Consider the following 19835-nt stretch of genomic DNA (forward strand, 5'->3'; position numbering starts at 1 on the left):
ACAGAGGAGGAAGAGCAAAGAGAAAGAGAAAAAAAAAACAAAGGGATAAAGAGAAAGAGCAGCAAAGAAAATGTGGCTGGCCAGCACGCCTTGAAGTAGGGGAGAAAAGGAAGGGGCCGGTGCCTACGGCCATACTAGTCTGAAAAGCCCGATCTCGTCTGATCTCGGAAGCTAAGCAGACTCAGGCCTGGTTAGTACTTGGATGGGAGACCGCCTGGGAATACCAGGTGCAGTAGGCTTTTTCCGCCAGCAGGGCTGCTCAAGTCACCCCTCTGCACTTGTGTTGTGCCACGCAATGGAGCGGCAGGTTATTTTTGCTGCTGCTGCTGCTGTGCTGCTGCTGCTGCTGCTGTGCCGGCATCAGTCGCCTGCAGGCACCAGACTGGGAGGGGAGGAGAGCGGAGCGCTGCCGAAATCAGCGAGAAAGACGGAAAGAAAGGGATTGGGGCTGCACGCTGTCTGAGGGTGGCAGTCAGGAAAGGAGGACAATAGGTGCAGGAGTTGGCCATTCTGCCTTTCGAGCCTGCACCACCATTCAATATGATCATGGCTGATCATCCTTAATCAGTATCCTGTTCCTGCCTTATCTCCGTAACCCTTGATTCCACTATCCTTGAGAGCTCTATGCAACTCTTTCTTAAATGAATCCAGAGACTGGGCCTCCACTGCCCTCTGGGGCAGAGCATTCCACACAGCCACCACTCTCTGGGTGAAGAAGTTTCTCCTCATCTCTGTCCTAAATGGTCTACCCGTATTTTTAAGCAGTGTCCTCTGTTTCGGCACTCACCAGCAGCGGAAACATGTTTCCTGCCGCCAGAGTGTCCAATCCTTTGATGATCTGAAATGTCTCAATCAGATCCCCTCTCAGTCTTCTAAACTCGAGGGTACACACAAGCCCAGTCGCTCCAGTCTTTCAGTGTAAGGTAATCCCGCCAGTCCAGGAATTGACCTGGTGAACCTACGCTGCATTCCCTCAATAGCCAGAATCAAATCTGGAGAGCAGAACTGCACACAGTACTCCAGGTGTGGTCTCACCAGGGCCCTGTACAGCTGCAAAAGAACCTCTTTGCTTCTATACTCCATCCCTCTTGTTATGAAGGCCAGCATGCTATTAGCCTTCTTCACTACCTGCTGTACCTGCATGCTTACCTTCATTGAGTGGTGTACAGGAACCCCCCAGATCTCTCTGTCCTGCCCCTTGAGCTAAATTGATTCCATTTAGGTAGTAATCTGCCTTGCACCAAAGTGGGTAACCATTGATTTATCCACATTAAATTGCATCTGGCCACTCACCTAACTTGTCCAGGTCACCCTGTAATCTGCTAACATCCTGATGACATTTCACCCTGCCAGCCAGCTTAGTATCATCAGCAAATTTGCTAATGTTATGGCTAATAGCATCTTGTAGATGGTTAAGATATATGGTAAAAAGCTGCGGTGCCAGTAGTGATCCCTGCGGTACCCCCCTGGCCACTGCCTGCCATTGGGAAAGGGAGGCGTGGAGGAGTGCGGAAGGATGAGAGAATGCAGGCTGCAGCCTTATGAAGCAGGGGAGGGCTTGCAGTTGGCCTGCGTGGGGATGTGGGAGACTACAGGAGCCTGGTGGGCAAGGGCTGGCTGAAAGGCAGCTGGAGGGACGGAGGGAGGGAAGCACGCACAGAGGAGGAAGAGCAAAGAGAAAAGAAAAAAAAAAACAAAGGGGATAAAGAGAAAGAGCAGCAAAGAAAATGTGGCTGGCCAGCACGCCTTGAAGTAGGGAGAAAAGGAAGGGGCCGGTGCCTACGGCCATACTAGTCTGAAAACGCCCGATCTCGTCTGATCTCGGAAGCTAAGCAGACTCAGGCCTGGTTAGTACTTGGATGGGAGACCGCCTGGGAATACCAGGTGCAGTAGGCTTTTTCCGCCAGCAGGGGCTGCTCAAGTCACCCCTCTGCACTTGTGTTGTGCCACGCAATGGAGCGGCAGGTTATTTTGCTGCTGCTGCTGCTGCTGCTGTGCCGGCCATCAGTCGCCTGCAGGCACCAGACAGGGAGGGGAGGAGAGCGGAGCGCTGCCGAAATCAGCGAGAAAGACGGAAAGAAAGGGATTGGGGCTGCACGCTGTCTGAGGGTGGCAGTCAGGAAAGGAGGACAATAGGTGCAGGAGTTTGGCCATTCTGCCTTTCGAGCCTGCACCACCATTCAATATGATCATGGCTGATCATCCTTAATCAGTATCCTGTTCCTGCCTTATCTCCGTAACCCTTGATTCCACTATCCTTGAGAGCTCTATGCAACTCTTTCTTAAATGAATCCAGAGACTGGGCCTCCACTGCCCTCTGGGGCAGAGCATTCCACACAGCCACCCACTCTCTGGGTGAAGAAGTTTCTTCTCATCTCTGTCCTAAATGGTCTACCCGTATTTTTAAGCAGTGTCCTCTGTTTCGGCACTCACCAGCAGCGGAAACATGTTTCCTGCCGCCAGAGTGTCCAATCCTTTGATGATCTGAAATGTCTCAATCAGATCCCCTCTCAGTCTTCTAAACTCGAGGGTACACACAAGCCCAGTCGCTCCAGTCTTTCAGTGTAAGGTAATCCGCCAGTCCAGGAATTGACCTGGTGAACCTACGCTGCATTCCCTCAATAGCCAGAATCAAATCTGGAGAGCAGAACTGCACACAGTACTCCAGGTGTGGTCTCACCAGGGCCCTGTACAGCTGCAAAAGAACCTCTTTGCTTCTATACTCCATCCCTCTTGTTATGAAGGCCAGCATGCTATTAGCCTTCTTCACTACCTGCTGTACCTGCATGCTTACCTTCATTGAGTGGTGTACAGGAACCCAGATCTCTCTGTCCTGCCCTTGACCTAAATTGATTCCATTTAGGTAGTAATCTGCCTTGCACCAAAGTGGGTAACCATTGATTTATCCACATTAAATTGCATCTGGCCACTCACCTAACTTGTCCAGGTCACCCTGTAATCTGCTAACATCCTGATGACATTTCACCTGCCAGCCAGCTTAGTATCATCAGCAAATTTGCTAATGTTATGGCTAATAGCATCTTGTAGATGGTTAAGATATATGGTAAAAAGCTGCGGTGCCAGTAGTGATCCCTGCGGTACCCCCTGGCCACTGCCTGCCATTGGGAAAGGGAGGCGTGGAGGAGTGCGGAAGGATGAGAGAATGCAGGCTGCAGCCTTATGAAGCAGGGGGAGGGCTTGCAGTTGGCCTGCGTGGGGATGTGGAGACTACAGGAGCCTGGTGGGCAAGGGCTGGCTGAAAGGCAGCTGGAGGGACGGAGGGAGGGAAGCACGCACAGAGGAGGAAGAGCAAAGAGAAAAGAGAAAAAAAAAACAAAGGGGATAAAGAGAAAGAGCAGCAAAGAAAATGTGGCTGGCCAGCACGCCTTGAAGTAGGGGAGAAAAGGAAGGGGCCGTGCCTACGGCCATACTAGTCTGAAAACGCCCGATCTCGTCTGATCTCGGAAGCTAAGCAGACTCAGGCCTGGTTAGTACTTGGATGGGAGTCCGCCTGGGAATACCAGGTGCAGTAGGCTTTTTCCGCCAGCAGGGGCTGCTCAAGTCACCCTCTGCACTTGTGTTGTGCCACGCAATGGAGCGGCAGGTTATTTTTGCTGCTGCTGCTGCTGCTGCTGGCCGGCCATCAGTCGCCTGCAGGCACCAGACAGGGAGGGGAGGAGAGCGGAGCGCTGCCGAAATCAGCGAGAAAGACGGAAAGAAAGGGATTGGGGCTGCACGCTGTCTGAGGGTGGCAGTCAGGAAAGGAGGACAATAGGTGCAGGAGTTGGCCATTCTGCCTTTCGAGCCTGCACCACCATTCAATATGATCATGGCTGATCCTTAATCAGTATCCTGTTCCTGCCTTATCTCCGTAACCTTGATTCCACTATCCTTGAGAGCTCTATGCAACTCTTTCTTAAATGAATCCAGAGACTGGGCCTCCACTGCCCTCTGGGGCAGAGCATTCCACACAGCCACCACTCTCTGGGTGAAGAAGTTTCTCCTCATCTCTGTCCTAAATGGTCTACCCGTATTTTTAAGCAGTGTCCTCTGTTTCGGCACTCACCCAGCAGCGGAAACATGTTTCCTGCGCCAGAGTGTCCAATCCTTTGATGATCTGAAATGTCTCAATCAGATCCCCTCTCAGTCTTCTAAACTCGAGGGTACACACAAGCCCAGTCGCTCCAGTCTTTCAGTGTAAGGTAATCCCGCCAGTCCAGGAATTGACCTGGTGAACCTACGCTGCATTCCCTCAATAGCCAGAATCAAATCTGGAGAGCAGAACTGCACACAGTACTCCAGGTGTGGTCTCACCAGGGCCCTGTACAGCTGCAAAAGAACCTCTTTGCTTCTATACTCCATCCCTCTTGTTATGAAGGCCAGCATGCTATTAGCCTTCTTCACTACCTGCTGTACCTGCATGCTTACCTTCATTGAGTGGTGTACAGGAACCCCCAGATCTCTCTGTCCTGCCCTTGACCTAAATTGATTCCATTTAGGTAGTAATCTGCCTTGCACCAAAGTGGGTAACCATTGATTTATCCACATTAAATTGCATCTGGCCACTCACCTAACTTGTCCAGGTCACCCTGTAATCTGCTAACATCCTGATGACATTTCACCCTGCAGCCAGCTTAGTATCATCAGCAAATTTGCTAATGTTATGGCTAATAGCATCTTGTAGATGGTTAAGATATATGGTAAAAAGCTGCGGTGCCAGTAGTGATCCCTGCGGTACCCCCTGGCCACTGCCTGCCATTGGGAAAGGGAGGCGTGGAGGAGTGCGGAAGGATGAGAGAATGCAGGCTGCAGCCTTATGAAGCAGGGGGAGGGCTTGCAGTTGGCCTGCGTGGGGATGTGGGAGACTACAGGAGCCTGGTGGGCAAGGGCTGGCTGAAAGGCAGCTGGAGGGACGGAGGGAGGGAAGCACGCACAGAGGAGGAAGAGCAAAGAGAAAAGAGAAAAAAAAAACAAAGGGGATAAAGAGAAAGAGCAGCAAAGAAAATGTGGCTGGCCAGCACGCCTTGAAGTAGGGAGAAAAGGAAGGGGCCGGTGCCTACGGCCATACTAGTCTGAAAACGCCGATCTCGTCTGATCTCGGAAGCTAAGCAGACTCAGGCCTGGTTAGTACTTGGATGGGAGACCGCCTGGGAATACAGGTGCAGTAGGCTTTTTCCGCCAGCAGGGGCTGCTCAAGTCACCCCTCTGCACTTGTGTTGTGCCACGCAATGGAGCGGCAGGTTATTTTGCTGCTGCTGCTGCTGCTGCTGCTGTGCCGGCCATCAGTCGCCTGCAGGCACCAGACAGGGAGGGGAGGAGAGCGGAGCGCTGCCGAAATCAGCGAGAAAGACGGAAAGAAAGGGATTGGGGCTGCACGCTGTCTGCGGGTGGCAGTCAGGAAAGGAGGACAATAGGTGCAGGAGTTGGCCATTCTGCCTTTCGAGCCTGCACCACCATTCAATATGATCATGGCTGATCATCCTTAATCAGTATCCTGTTCCTGCCTTATCTCCGTAAACCTTGATTCCACTATCCTTGAGAGCTCTATGCAACTCTTTCTTAAATGAATCCAGAGACTGGGCCTCCACTGCCCTCTGGGGCAGAGCATTCCACACAGCCACCACTCTCTGGGTGAAGAAGTTTCTCCTCATCTCTGTCCTAAATGGTCTACCCGTATTTTTAAGCAGTGTCCTCTGTTTCGGCACTCACCCAGCAGCGGAAACATGTTTCCTGCCGCCAGAGTGTCCAATCCTTTGATGATCTGAAATGTCTCAATCAGATCCCCTCTCAGTCTTCTAAACTCGAGGGTACACACAAGCCCAGTCGCTCCAGTCTTTCAGTGTAAGGTAATCCCGCCAGTCCAGGAATTGACCTGGTGAACCTACGCTGCATTCCCTCAATAGCCAGAATCAAATCTGGAGAGCAGAACTGCACACAGTACTCCAGGTGTGGTCTCACCAGGGCCCTGTACAGCTGCAAAAGAACCTCTTTGCTTCTATACTCCATCCCTCTTGTTATGAAGGCCAGCATGCTATTAGCCTTCTTCACTACCTGCTGTACCTGCATGCTTACCTTCATTGAGTGGTGTACAGGAACCCCAGATCTCTCTGTCCTGCCCCTTGACCTAAATTGATTCCATTTAGGTAGTAATCTGCCTTGCACCAAAGTGGGTAACCATTGATTTATCCACATTAAATTGCATCTGGCCACTCACCTAACTTGTCCAGGTCACCCTGTAATCTGCTAACATCCTGATGACATTTCACCCTGCCAGCCAGCTTAGTATCATCAGCAAATTTGCTAATGTTATGGCTAATAGCATCTTGTAGATGGTTAAGATATATGGTAAAAAGCTGCGGTGCCAGTAGTGATCCCTGCGGTACCCCCTGGCCACTGCCTGCCATTGGGAAAGGGAGGCGTGGAGGAGTGCGGAAGGATGAGAGAATGCAGGCTGCAGCCTTATGAAGCAGGGGGAGGGCTTGCAGTTGGCCTGCGTGGGGATGTGGGAGACTACAGGAGCCTGGTGGGCAAGGGCTGGCTGAAAGGCAGCTGGAGGGACGGAGGGAGGGAAGCACGCACAGAGGAGGAAGAGCAAAGAGAAAAGAGAAAAAAAAAACAAAGGGGATAAAGAGAAAGAGCAGCAAAGAAAATGTGGCTGGCCAGCACGCCTTGAAGTAGGGAGAAAAGGAAGGGGCCGGTGCCTACGGCCAACTAGTCTGAAAACGCCCGATCTCGTTGATCTCGGAAGCTAAGCAGACTCAGGCCTGGTTAGTACTTGGATGGGAGACCGCCTGGGAATACCAGGTGCAGTAGGCTTTTTCCGCCAGCAGGGGCTGCTCAAGTCACCCCTCTGCACTTGTGTTGTGCACGCAATGGAGCGGCAGGTTATTTTTGCTGCTGCTGCTGCTGCTGCTGCTGCTGCCGGCCATCAGTCGCCTGCAGGCACCAGACAGGGAGGGGAGGAGAGCGGAGCGCTGCCGAAATCAGCGAGAAAGACGGAAAGAAAGGGATTGGGGCTGCACGCTGTCTGCGGGTGGCAGTCAGGAAAGGAGGACAATAGGTGCAGGAGTTGGCCATTCTGCCTTTCGAGCCTGCACCACCATTCAATATGATCATGGCTGATCATCCTTAATCAGTATCCTGTTCCTGCCTTATCTCCGTAACCCTTGATTCCACTATCCTTGAGAGCTCTATGCAACTCTTTCTTAAATGAATCCAGAGACTGGGCCTCCACTGCCTCTGGGGCAGAGCATTCCACACAGCCACCACTCTCTGGGTGAAGAAGTTTCTCCTCATCTCTGTCCTAAATGGTCTACCCGTATTTTTAAGCAGTGTCCTCTGTTTCGGCACTCACCCAGCAGCGGAAACATGTTTCCTGCCGCCAGAGTGTCCAATCCTTTGATGATCTGAAATGTCTCAATCAGATCCCTCTCAGTCTTCTAAACTCGAGGGTACACACAAGCCCAGTCGCTCCAGTCTTTCAGTGTAAGGTAATCCCGCCAGTCCAGGAATTGACCTGGTGAACCTACGCTGCATTCCTCAATAGCCAGAATCAAATCTGGAGAGCAGAACTGCACACAGTACTCCAGGTGTGGTCTCACCAGGGCCCTGTACAGCTGCAAAAGAACCTCTTTGCTTCTATACTCCATCCCTCTTGTTATGAAGGCCAGCATGCTATTAGCCTTCTTCACTACTGCTGTACCTGCATGCTTACCTTCATTGAGTGGTGTACAGGAACCCCCAGATCTCTCTGTCCTGCCCCTTGACCTAAATTGATTCCATTTAGGTAGTAATCTGCCTTGCACCAAAGTGGGTAACCATTGATTTATCCACATTAAATTGCATCTGGCCACTCACCTAACTTGTCCAGGTCACCCTGTAATCTGCTAACATCCTGATGACATTTCACCTGCCAGCCAGCTTAGTATCATCAGCAAATTTGCTAATGTTATGGCTAATAGCATCTTGTAGATGGTTAAGATATATGGTAAAAAGCTGCGGTGCCAGTAGTGATCCCTGCGGTACCCCCTGGCCACTGCCTGCCATTGGGAAAGGGAGGCGTGGAGGAGTGCGGAAGGATGAGAGAATGCAGGCTGCAGCCTTATGAAGCAGGGGGAGGGCTTGCAGTTGGCCTGCGTGGGGATGTGGGAGACTACAGGAGCCTGGTGGGCAAGGCTGGCTGAAAGGCAGCTGGAGGGACGGAGGGAGGGAGCACGCACAGAGGAGGAAGAGCAAAGAGAAAAGAGAAAAAAAAAACAAAGGGGATAAAGAGAAGAGCAGCAAAGAAAATGTGGCTGGCCAGCACGCCTTGAAGTAGGGAGAAAAGGAAGGGGCCGGTGCCTACGGCCATACTAGTCTGAAAACGTCTGATCTCGGAAGCTAAGCAGACTCAGGCCTGGTTAGTACTGGATGGGAGACCGCCTGGGAATACCAGGTGCAGTAGGCTTTTTCCGCCAGCAGGGGCTGCTCAAGTCACCCTCTGCACTTGTGTTGTGCCACGCAATGGAGCGGCAGGTTATTTTGCTGCTGCTGCTGCTGCTGTGCGGCCATCAGTCGCCTGCAGGCACCAGACAGGGAGGGGAGGAGAGCGGAGCGCTGCCGAAATCAGCGAGAAAGACGGAAAGAAAGGGATTGGGGCTGCACGCTGTCTGCGGGTGGCAGTCAGGAAAGGAGGACAATAGGTGCAGGAGTTGGCCATTCTGCCTTTCGAGCCTGCACCACCATTCAATATGATCATGGCTGATCATCCTTAATCAGTATCCTGTTCCTGCCTTATCTCCGTAACCCTTGATTCCACTATCCTTGAGAGCTCTATGCAACTCTTTCTTAAATGAATCCAGAGACTGGGCCTCCACTGCCCTCTGGGGCAGAGCATTCCACACAGCCCACTCTCTGGGTGAAGAAGTTTTCCTCATCTCTGTCCTAAATGGTCTACCCCGTATTTTTAAGCAGTGTCCTCTGTTTCGGCACTCACCCAGCAGCGGAAACATGTTTCCTGCGCCAGAGTGTCCAATCCTTTGATGATCTGAAATGTCTCAATCAGATCCCTCTCAGTCTTCTAAACTCGAGGGTACACACAAGCCCAGTCGCTCCAGTCTTTCAGTGTAAGGTAATCCCGCCAGTCCAGGAATTGACCTGGTGAACCTACGCTGCATCCCTCAATAGCCAGAATCAAATCTGGAGAGCAGAACTGCACACAGTACTCCAGGTGTGGTCTCACCAGGGCCCTGTACAGCTGCAAAAGAACCTCTTTGCTTCTATACTCCATCCCTCTTGTTATGAAGGCCAGCATGCTATTAGCCTTCTTCACTACCTGCTGTACTGCATGCTTACCTTCATTGAGTGGTGTACAGGAACCCCAGATCTCTCTGTCTGCCCCTTGACCTAAATTGATTCCATTTAGGTAGTAATCTGCCTTGCACCAAAGTGGGTAACCATTGATTTATCCACATTAAATTGCATCTGGCCACTCACCTAACTTGTCAGGTCACCCTGTAATCTGCTAACATCCTGATGACATTTCACCCTGCCAGCCAGCTTAGTATCATCAGCAAATTTGCTAATGTTATGGCTAATAGCATCTTGTAGATGGTTAAGATATATGGTAAAAAGCTGCGGTGCCAGTAGTGATCCCTGCGGTACCCCTGGCCACTGCCTGCCATTGGGAAAGGGAGGCGTGGAGGAGTGCGGAAGGATGAGAGAATGCAGGCTGCAGCCTTATGAAGCAGGGGGAGGGCTTGCAGTTGGCCTGCGTGGGGATGTGGGAGACTACAGGAGCCTGGTGGGCAAGGGCTGGCTGAAAGGCAGCTGGAGGGACGGAGGGAGGGAAGCACGCAGAGGAGGAAGAGCAAAGAGAAAAGAGAAAAAAAAAACAAAGGGGATAAAGAGAAAGAGCAGCAAAGAAATGTGGCTGGCCAGCACGCCTTGAAGTAGGGAGAAAAGGAAGGGGCCGGTGCCTACGGCCATACTAGTCTGAAAACGCCCGATCTCGTCTGATCTCGGAAGCTAAGCAGACTCAGGCCTGGTTAGTACTTGGATGGGAGACAGCCTGGGAATACCAGGTGCAGTAGGCTTTTTCCGCCAGCAGGGGCTGCTCAAGTCACCCCTCTGCACTTGTGTTGTGCCACGCAATGGAGCGGCAGGTTATTTTTGCTGCTGCTGCTGCTGCTGCTGCTGTGCTGGCCATCAGTCGCCTGCAGGCACCAGACAGGGAGGGGAGGAGAGCGGAGCGCTGCCGAAATCAGCGAGAAAGACGGAAAGAAAGGGATTGGGGCTGCACGCTGTCTGCGGGTGGCAGTCAGGAAAGGAGGACAATAGGTGCAGGAGTTGGCCATTCTGCCTTTCGAGCCTGCACCACCATTCAATATGATCATGGCTGATCATCCTTAATCAGTATCCTGTTCCTGCCTTATCTCCGTAACCTTGATTCCACTATCCTTGAGAGCTCTATGCAACTCTTTCTTAAATGAATCCAGAGACTGGGCCTCCACTGCCCTCTGGGGCAGAGCATTCACACAGCCACCACTCTCTGGGTGAAGAAGTTTCTCCTCATCTCTGTCCTAAATGGTCTACCCCGTATTTTTAAGCAGTGTCCTCTGTTTCGGCACTCACCCAGCAGCGGAAACATGTTTCCTGCCGCCAGAGTGTCCAATCCTTTGATGATCTGAAATGTCTCAATCAGATCCCCTCTCAGTCTTCTAAACTCGAGGGTACACACAAGCCAGTCGCTCCAGTCTTTCAGTGTAAGGTAATCCCGCCAGTCCAGGAATTGACCTGGTGAACCTACGCTGCATTCCTCAATAGCCAGAATCAAATCTGGAGAGCAGAACTGCACACAGTACTCCAGGTGTGGTCTCACCAGGGCCCTGTACAGCTGCAAAAGAACCTCTTTGCTTCTATACTCCATCCCTCTTGTTATGAAGGCCAGCATGCTATTAGCCTTCTTCACTACCTGCTGTACCTGCATGCTTACCTTCATTGAGTGGTGTACAGGAACCCCAGATCTCTCTGTCCTGCCCCTTGACCTAATTGATTCCATTTAGGTAGTAATCTGCCTTGCACCAAAGTGGGTAACCATTGATTTATCCACATTAAATTGCATCTGGCCACTCACCTAACTTGTCCAGGTCACCCTGTAATCTGCTAACATCCTGATGACATTTCACCCTGCCAGCCAGCTTAGTATCATCAGCAAATTTGCTAATGTTATGGCTAATAGCATCTTGTAGATGGTTAAGATATATGGTAAAAAGCTGCGGTGCCAGTAGTGATCCCTGCGGTACCCCCTGGCCACTGCCTGCCATTGGGAAAGGGAGGCGTGGAGGAGTGCGGAAGGATGAGAGAATGCAGGCTGCAGCCTTATGAAGCAGGGGGAGGGCTTGCAGTTGGCCTGCGTGGGGATGTGGGAGACTACAGGAGCCTGGTGGGCAAGGGCTGGCTGAAAGGCAGCTGGAGGGACGGAGGGAGGGAAGCACGCACAGAGGAGGAAGAGCAAAGAGAAAAGAGAAAAAAAAACAAAGGGGATAAAGAGAAAGAGCAGCAAAGAAAATGTGGCTGGCCAGCACGCCTTGAAGTAGGGAGAAAAGGAAGGGGCCAGTGCCTACGGCCATACTAGTCTGAAAACGCCGATCTCGTCTGATCTCGGAAGCTAAGCAGACTCAGGCCTGGTTAGTACTTGGATGGGAGACCGCCTGGGAATACCAGGTGCAGTAGGCTTTTTCCGCCAGCAGGGGCTGCTCAAGTCACCCCTCTGCACTTGTGTTGTGCCACGCAATGGAGCGGCAGGTTATTTTTGCTGCTGCTGCTGCTGCTGTGCCGGCATCAGTCGCCTGCAGGCACAGACAGGGAGGGGAGGAGAGCGGAGCGCTGCCGAAATCAGCGAGAAAGACGGAAAGAAAGGGATTGGGGCTGCACGCTGTCTGCGGGGTGGCAGTCAGGAAAGGAGGACAATAGGTGCAGGAGTTGGCCATTCTGCCTTTCGAGCCTGCACCACCATTCAATATGATCATGGCTGATCATCCTTAATCAGTATCCTGTTCCTGCCTTATCTCCGTAACCCTTGATTCCATATCCTTGAGAGCTCTATGCAACTCTTTCTTAAATGAATCCAGAGACTGGGCCTCCACTGCCCTCTGGGGCAGAGCATTCCACACACACCACTCTCTGGGTGAAGAAGTTTCTCCTCATCTCTGTCCTAAATGGTCTACCCGTATTTTTAAGCAGTGTCCTCTGTTTCGGCACTCACCCAGCAGCGGAAACATGTTTCCTGCCGCCAGAGTGTCCAATCCTTTGATGATCTGAAATGTCTCAATCAGATCCCTCTCAGTCTTCTAAACTCGAGGGTACACACAAGCCCAGTCGCTCCAGTCTTTCAGTGTAAGGTAATCCCGCCAGTCCAGGAATTGACCTGGTGAACCTACGCTGCATTCCCTCAATAGCCAGAATCAAATCTGGAGAGCAGAACTGCACACAGTACTCCAGGTGTGGTCTCACCAGGGCCCTGTACAGCTGCAAAAGAACCTCTTTGCTTCTATACTCCATCCCTCTTGTTATGAAGGCCAGCATGCTATTAGCCTTCTTCACTACCTGCTGTACCTGCATGCTTACCTTCATTGAGTGGTGTACAGGAACCCCCAGATCTCTCTGTCCTGCCCCTTGACCTAAATTGATTCCATTTAGGTAGTAATCTGCCTTCCACCAAAGTGGGTAACCATTGATTTATCCACATTAAATTGCATCTGGCCACTCACCTAACTTGTCCAGGTCACCCTGTAATCTGCTAACATCCTGATGACATTTCACCCTGCCAGCCAGCTTAGTATCATCAGCAAATTTGCTAATGTTATGGCTATAGCATCTTGTAGATGGTTAAGATATATGGTAAAAAGCTGCGGTGCCAGTAGTGATCCCTGCGGTACCCCCTGGCCACTGCCTGCCATTGGGAAAGGGAGGCGTGGAGGAGTGCGGAAGGATGAGAGAATGCAGGCTGCAGCCTTATGAAGCAGGGGGAGGGCTTGCAGTTGGCCTGCGTGGGGATGTGGGAGACTACAGGAGCCTGGTGGGCAAGGGCTGGCTGAAAGGCAGCTGGAGGGACGGAGGGAGGGAAGCACGCACAGAGGAGGAAGAGCAAAGAGAAAAGAGAAAAAAAAAACAAAGGGGATAAAGAGAAAGAGCAGCAAAGAAAATGTGGCTGGCCAGCACGCCTTGAAGTAGGGAGAAAAGGAAGGGGCTGGTGCCTACGGCCATACTAGTCTGAAAACGCCGATCTCGTCTGATCTCGGAAGCTAAGCAGATCAGGCCTGGTTAGTACTTGGATGGGAGACCGCTGGGAATACCAGGTGCAGTAGGCTTTTTCCGCCAGCAGGGGCTGCTCAAGTCACCCTCTGCACTTGTGTTGTGCCACGCAATGGAGCGGCAGGTTATTTTTGCTGCTGCTGCTGCTGCTGCTGCTGCTGTGCCGGCCATCAGTCGCCTGCAGGCACCAGACAGGGAGGGGAGGAGAGCGGAGCGCTGCCGAAATCAGCGAGAAAGACGGAAAGAAAGGGATTGGGGCTGCACGCTGTCTGGGGTGGCAGTCAGGAAAGGAGGACAATAGGTGCAGGAGTTGGCCATTCTGCCTTTCGAGCCTGCACACCATTCAATATGATCATGGCTGATCATCCTTAATCAGTATCCTGTTCCTGCCTTATCTCCGTAACCCTTGATTCCACTATCCTTGAGAGCTCTATGCAACTCTTTCTTAAATGAATCCAGAGACTGGGCCTCCACTGCCCTCTGGGGCAGAGCATTCCACACAGCCACCACTCTCTGGGTGAAGAAGTTTTCCTCATCTCTGTCCTAAATGGTCTACCCCGTATTTTTAAGCAGTGTCCTCTGTTTCGGCACTCACCCAGCAGCGGAAACATGTTTCCTGCCGCCAGAGTGTCCAATCCTTTGATGATCTGAAATGTCTCAATCAGATCCCTCTCAGTCTTCTAAACTCGAGGGTACACACAAGCCCAGTCGCTCCAGTCTTTCAGTGTAAGGTAATCCGCCAGTCCAGGAATTGACCTGGTGAACCTACGCTGCATTCCCTCAATAGCCAGAATCAAATCTGGAGAGCAGAACTGCACACAGTACTCCAGGTGTGGTCTCACCAGGGCCTGTACAGCTGCAAAAGAACCTCTTTGCTTCTATACTCCATCCCTCTTGTTATGAAGGCCAGCATGCTATTAGCCTTCTTCACTACCTGCTGTACCTGCATGCTTACCTTCATTGAGTGGTGTACAGGGACCCCCAGATCTCTCTGTCCTGCCCCTTGACCTAAATTGATTCCATTTAGGTAGTAATCTGCCTTCACCAAAGTGGGTAACCATTGATTTATCCACATTAAATTGCATCTGGCCACTCACCTAACTTGTCCAGGTCACCCTGTAATCTGCTAACATCCTGATGACATTTCACCCTGCCAGCCAGCTTAGTATCATCAGCAAATTTGCTAATGTTATGGCTAATAGCATCTTGTAGATGGTTAAGATATATGGTAAAAAGCTGCGGTGCCAGTAGTGATCCCTGCGGTACCCCCTGGCCACTGCCTGCCATGGGAAAGGGAGGCGTGGAGGAGTGCGGAAGGATGAGAGAATGCAGGCTGCAGCCTTATGAAGCAGGGGGAGGGCTTGCAGTTGGCCTGCGTGGGGATGTGGGAGACTACAGGAGCCTGGTGGGCAAGGGCTGGCTGAAAGGCAGCTGGAGGGACGGAGGGAGGGAAGCACGCACAGAGGAGGAAGAGCAAAGAGAAAAGAGAAAAAAAAAACAAAGGGGATAAAGAGAAAGAGCAGCAAAGAAAATGTGGCTGGCCAGCACGCCTTGAAGTAGGGAGAAAAGGAAGGGGCCGGTGCCTACGGCCATACTAGTCTGAAAACGCCCGATCTCGTCTGATCTCGGAAGCTAAGCAGACTCAGGCCTGGTTAGTACTTGGATGGGAGACCGCCTGGGAATACCAGGTGCAGTAGGCTTTTTCCGCCAGCAGGGGCTGCTCAAGTCACCCCTCTGCACTTGTGTTGTGCCACGCAATGGAGCGGCAGGTTATTTTTGCTGCTGCTGCTGCTGCTGCTGTGCCGGCCATCAGTCGCCTGCAGGCACCAGACAGGGAGGGGAGGGGAGAGCGGAGCGCTGCCGAAATCAGCGAGAGAAAGACGGAAAGAAAGGGATTGGGGCCTGCACGCTGTCTGCGGGTGGCAGTCAGGAAAGGAGGACAATAGGTGCAGGAGTTGGCCATTCTGCCTTTCGAGCCTGCACCACCATTCAATATGATCATGGCTGATCATCTTAATCAGTATCCTGTTCCTGCCTTATCTCCGTAACCCTTGATTCCAGTATCCTTGAGAGCTCTATGCAACTCTTTCTTAAATGAATCCAGAGACTGGGCCTCCACTGCCCTCTGGGGCAGAGCATTCCACACAGCCACCACTCTCTGGGTGAAGAAGTTTCTCTCATCTCTGTCCTAAATGGTCTACCCGTATTTTTAAGCAGTGTCCTCTGTTTCGGCACTCACCCAGCAGCGGAAACATGTTTCCTGCCGCCAGAGTGTCCAATCCTTGATGATCTGAAATGTCTCAATCAGATCCCCTCTCAGTCTTCTAAACTCGAGGGTACACACAAGCCCAGTCGCTCCAGTCTTTCAGTGTAAGGTAATCCCGCCAGTCAGGAATTGACCTGGTGAACCTACGCTGCATTCCCTCAATAGCCAGAATCAAATCTGGAGAGCAGAACTGCACACAGTACTCCAGGTGTGGTCTCACCAGGGCCTGTACAGCTGCAAAAGAACCTCTTTGCTTCTATACTCCATCTCTTGTTATGAAGGCCAGCATGCTATTAGCCTTCTTCACTACTGCTGTACCTGCATGCTTACCTTCATTGAGTGGTGTACAGGAACCCCCAGATCTCTCTGTCCTGCCCTTGACCTAAATTGATTCCATTTAGGTAGTAATCTGCCTGCACCAAAGTGGGTAACCATTGATTTATCCACATTAAATTGCATCTGGCCACTCACCTAACTTGTCCAGGTCACCCTGTAATCTGCTAACATCCTGATGACATTTCACCCTGCCAGCCAGCTTAGTATCATCAGCAAATTTGCTAATGTTATGGCTAATAGCATCTTGTAGATGGTTAAGATATATGGTAAAAAGCTGCGGTGCCAGTAGTGATCCCTGCGGTACCCCCTGGCCACTGCCTGCCATTGGGAAAGGGAGGCGTGGAGGAGTGCGGAAGGATGAGAGAATGCAGGCTGCAGCCTTATGAAGCAGGGGGAGGGCTTGCAGTTGGCCTGCGTGGGGATGTGGGAGACTACAGGAGCCTGGTGGGCAAGGGCTGGCTGAAAGGCAGCTGGAGGGACGGAGGGAGGGAAGCACGCACAGAGGAGGAAGAGCAAAGAGAAAAGAGAAAAAAAAAACAAAGGGGATAAAGAGAAAGAGCAGCAAAGAAAATGTGGCTGCCAGCACGCCTTGAAGTAGGGAGAAAAGGAAGGGGCCGGTGCCTACGGCCATACTAGTCTGAAAACGCCGATCTCGGAAGCTAAGCAGACTCAGGCCTGGTTAGTACTTGGATGGGAGACCGCCTGGGAATACCAGGTGCAGTAGGCTTTTTCCGCCAGCAGGGGCTGCTCAAGTCACCCCTCTGCACTTGTGTTGTGCCACGCAATGGAGCGGCAGGTTATTTTTGCTGCTGCTGCTGCTGGTGCTGCTGCTGTGCCGGCCATCAGTCGCCTGCAGGCACCAGACAGGGAGGGGAGGAGAGCGGAGCGCTGCCGAAATCAGCGAGAAAGACGGAAAGAAAGGGATTGGGGGCTGCACGCTGTCTGCGGGTGGCAGTCAGGAAAGGAGGACAATAGGTGCAGGAGTTGGCCATTCTGCCTTTCGAGCCTGCACCCCATTCAATATGATCATGGCTGATCATCCTTAATCAGTATCCTGTTCCTGCCTTATCTCCGTAACCTTGATTCCACTATCCTTGAGAGCTCTATGCAACACTTTCTTAAATGAATCCAGAGACTGGGCTCCACTGCCCTCTGGGGCAGAGCATTCCACACAGCCACCACTCTCTGGGTGAAGAAGTTTCTCCTCATCTCTGTCCTAAATGGTCTACCCGTATTTTTAAGCAGTGTCCTCTGTTTCGGCACTCACCAGCAGCGGAAACATGTTTCCTGCCGCCAGAGTGTCCAATCCTTTGATGATCTGAAATGTCTCAATCAGATCCCTCTCAGTCTTCTAAACTCGAGGGTACACACAAGCCCAGTCGCTCCAGTCTTTCAGTGTAAGGTAATCCCGCCAGTCAGGAATTGACCTGGTGAACCTACGCTGCATTCCCTCAATAGCCAGAATCAAATCTGGAGAGCAGAACTGCACACAGTACTCCAGGTGTGGTCTCACCAGGGCCCTGTACAGCTGCAAAAGAACCTCTTTGCTTCTATACTCCATCCCTCTTGTTATGAAGGCCAGCATGCTATTAGCCTTCTTCACTACCTGCTGTACCTGCATGCTTACCTTCATTGAGTGGTGTACAGGAACCCAGATCTCTCTGTCCTGCCCCTTGACCTAAATTGATTCCATTTAGGTAGTAATCTGCCTTGCACCAAAGTGGGTAACATTGATTTATCCACATTAAATTGCATCTGGCACTCACCTAACTTGTCCAGGTCACCCTGTAATCTGCTAACATCCTGATGACATTTCACCCTGCCAGCCAGCTTAGTATCATCAGCAAATTTGCTAATGTTATGGCTAATAGCATCTTGTAGATGGTTAAGATATATGGTAAAAAGCTGCGGTGCCAGTAGTGATCCTGCGGTACCCCCCTGGCCACTGCTTGCCATTGGGAAAGGGAGGCGTGGAGGAGTGCGGAAGGATGAGAGAATGCAGGCTGCAGCCTTATGAAGCAGGGGGTGGGCTTGCAGTTGGCCTGCGTGGGGATGTGGGAGACTACAGGAGCCTGGTGGGCAAGGGCTGGCTGAAAGGCAGCTGGAGGGACGGAGGGAGGGAAGCACGCACAGAGGAGGAAGAGCAAAGAGAAAAGAGAAAAAAAAAACAAAGGGGATAAAGAGAAAGAGCAGCAAAGAAAATGTGGCTGGCCAGCACGCCTTGAAGTAGGGAGAAAAGGAAGGGGCCGGTGCCTACGGCCATACTAGTCTGAAAACGCCGATCTCGTCTGATCTCGGAAGCTAAGCAGACTCAGGCCTGGTTAGTACTTGGATGGGAGACCGCCTGGGAATACCAGGTGCAGTAGGCTTTTTCCGCCAGCAGGGGCTGCTCAAGTCACCCCTCTGCACTTGTGTTGTGCCACGCAATGGAGCGGCAGGTTATTTTTGCTGCTGCTGCTGCTGTGCCGGCCATCAGTCGCCTGCAGGCACCAGACAGGGAGGGGAGGAGAGCGGAGCGCTGCCGAAATCAGCGAGAAAGACGGAAAGAAAGGGATTGGGGCTGCACGCTGTCTGAGGGTGGCAGTCAGGAAAGGAGGACAATAGGTGCAGGAGTTGGCCATTCTGCCTTTCGAGCCTGCACCACCATTCAATATGATCATGGCTGATCATCCTTAATCAGTATCCTGTTCCTGCCTTATCTCCGTAACCCTTGATTCACTATCCTTGAGAGCTCTATGCAACTCTTTCTTAAATGAATCCAGAGACTGGGCCTCCACTGCCCTCTGGGGCAGAGCATTCCACACAGCCACCACTCTCTGGTGAAGAAGTTTCTCCTCATCTCTGTCCTAAATGGTCTACCCCGTATTTTTAAGCAGTGTCCTCTGTTTCGGCACTCACCAGCAGCGGAAACATGTTTCCTGCCGCCAGAGTGTCCATCCTTTGATGATCTGAAATGTCTCAATCAGATCCCTCTCAGTCTTCTAAACTCGAGGGTACACACAAGCCAGTCGCTCCAGTCTTTCAGTGTAAGGTAATCCGCCAGTCCAGGAATTGACCTGGTGAACCTACGCTGCATTCCTCAATAGCCAGAATCAAATCTGGAGAGCAGAACTGCACACAGTACTCCAGGTGTGGTCTCACCAGGGCCCTGTACAGCTGCAAAAGAACCTCTTTGCTTCTATACTCCATCCCTCTTGTTATGAAGGCCAGCATGCTATTTAGCCTTCTTCACTACCTGCTGTACCTGCATGCTTACCTTCATTGAGTGGTGTACAGGAACCCCCAGATCTCTGTCCTGCCCCTTGACCTAAATTGATTCCATTTAGGTAGTAATCTGCCTTGCACCAAAGTGGGTAACCATTGATTTATCCACATTAAATTGCATCTGGCCACTCACCTAACTTGTCAGGTCACCCTGTAATCTGCTAACATCCTGATGACATTTCACCCTGCAGCCAGCTTAGTATCATCAGCAAATTTGCTAATGTTATGGCTAATAGCATCTTGTAGATGGTTAAGATATATGGTAAAAAGCTGCGGTGCCAGTAGTGATCCCTGCGGTACCCCCTGGCCACTGCCTGCCATTGGGAAAGGGAGGCGTGGAGGAGTGCGGAAGGATGAGAGAATGCAGGCTGCAGCCTGATGAAGCAGGGGGAGGGCTTGCAGTTGGCCTGCGTGGGGATGTGGAGACTACAGGAGCCTGGTGGGCAAGGGCTGGCTGAAAGGCAGCTGGAGGGACGGAGGGAGGGAAGCACGCACAGAGGAGGAAGAGCAAAGAGAAAAGAGAAAAAAAAACAAAGGGATAAAGAGAAAGAGCAGCAAAGAAAATGTGGCTGGCCAGCACGCCTTGAAGTAGGGAGAAAAGGAAGGGGCCAGTGCCTACGGCCATACTAGTCTGAAAACGCCCGATCTCGTCTGTTCTCGGAAGCTAAGCAGACTC

At 51.7% G+C, this 19835-nt stretch overlaps 9 non-coding genes and 3 pseudogenes across 9 annotated transcripts; all 12 read left to right on the forward strand.

Annotated features, from left to right (window-relative positions):
• Window positions 1–121: 121 nt before the first annotated feature.
• Window positions 122–239, forward strand: LOC132810544 (5S ribosomal RNA). The gene has a single exon (XR_009642915.1). It is a non-coding gene; the product is annotated as a 5S ribosomal RNA (ribosomal RNA).
• A 1538-nt stretch (window positions 240–1777) lies between these two features.
• On the forward strand, window positions 1778–1896 carry LOC132810533 (5S ribosomal RNA). Its single transcript, XR_009642904.1, has one exon. It is a non-coding gene; the product is annotated as a 5S ribosomal RNA (ribosomal RNA).
• A 1521-nt stretch (window positions 1897–3417) lies between these two features.
• LOC132810536 (5S ribosomal RNA) lies at window positions 3418–3536 on the forward strand. The gene has a single exon (XR_009642907.1). It is a non-coding gene; the product is annotated as a 5S ribosomal RNA (ribosomal RNA).
• A 1518-nt stretch (window positions 3537–5054) lies between these two features.
• On the forward strand, window positions 5055–5171 carry LOC132810549 (5S ribosomal RNA). The gene has a single exon (XR_009642919.1). It is a non-coding gene; the product is annotated as a 5S ribosomal RNA (ribosomal RNA).
• Window positions 5172–6699: 1528 nt separating this feature from the next.
• Window positions 6700–6816, forward strand: LOC132810552 (5S ribosomal RNA). The gene has a single exon (XR_009642922.1). It is a non-coding gene; the product is annotated as a 5S ribosomal RNA (ribosomal RNA).
• Window positions 6817–8338: 1522 nt separating this feature from the next.
• LOC132810505 (5S ribosomal RNA) lies at window positions 8339–8446 on the forward strand (annotated as a pseudogene).
• Window positions 8447–9954: 1508 nt separating this feature from the next.
• Window positions 9955–10073, forward strand: LOC132810540 (5S ribosomal RNA). Its single transcript, XR_009642911.1, has one exon. It is a non-coding gene; the product is annotated as a 5S ribosomal RNA (ribosomal RNA).
• Window positions 10074–11597: 1524 nt separating this feature from the next.
• Window positions 11598–11715, forward strand: LOC132810542 (5S ribosomal RNA). The gene has a single exon (XR_009642913.1). It is a non-coding gene; the product is annotated as a 5S ribosomal RNA (ribosomal RNA).
• Window positions 11716–13233: 1518 nt separating this feature from the next.
• On the forward strand, window positions 13234–13349 carry LOC132810501 (5S ribosomal RNA; annotated as a pseudogene).
• Window positions 13350–14874: 1525 nt separating this feature from the next.
• LOC132810534 (5S ribosomal RNA) lies at window positions 14875–14993 on the forward strand. The gene has a single exon (XR_009642905.1). It is a non-coding gene; the product is annotated as a 5S ribosomal RNA (ribosomal RNA).
• A 1521-nt stretch (window positions 14994–16514) lies between these two features.
• LOC132810499 (5S ribosomal RNA) lies at window positions 16515–16622 on the forward strand (annotated as a pseudogene).
• A 1524-nt stretch (window positions 16623–18146) lies between these two features.
• LOC132810543 (5S ribosomal RNA) lies at window positions 18147–18264 on the forward strand. The gene has a single exon (XR_009642914.1). It is a non-coding gene; the product is annotated as a 5S ribosomal RNA (ribosomal RNA).
• The last annotated feature ends 1571 nt before the right edge of the window (window positions 18265–19835 follow it).

This window comes from Hemiscyllium ocellatum, unplaced genomic scaffold (assembly GCF_020745735.1).
Source record: "Hemiscyllium ocellatum isolate sHemOce1 unplaced genomic scaffold, sHemOce1.pat.X.cur. scaffold_1764_pat_ctg1, whole genome shotgun sequence".
Lineage (NCBI taxonomy): Eukaryota > Metazoa > Chordata > Chondrichthyes > Orectolobiformes > Hemiscylliidae > Hemiscyllium > Hemiscyllium ocellatum.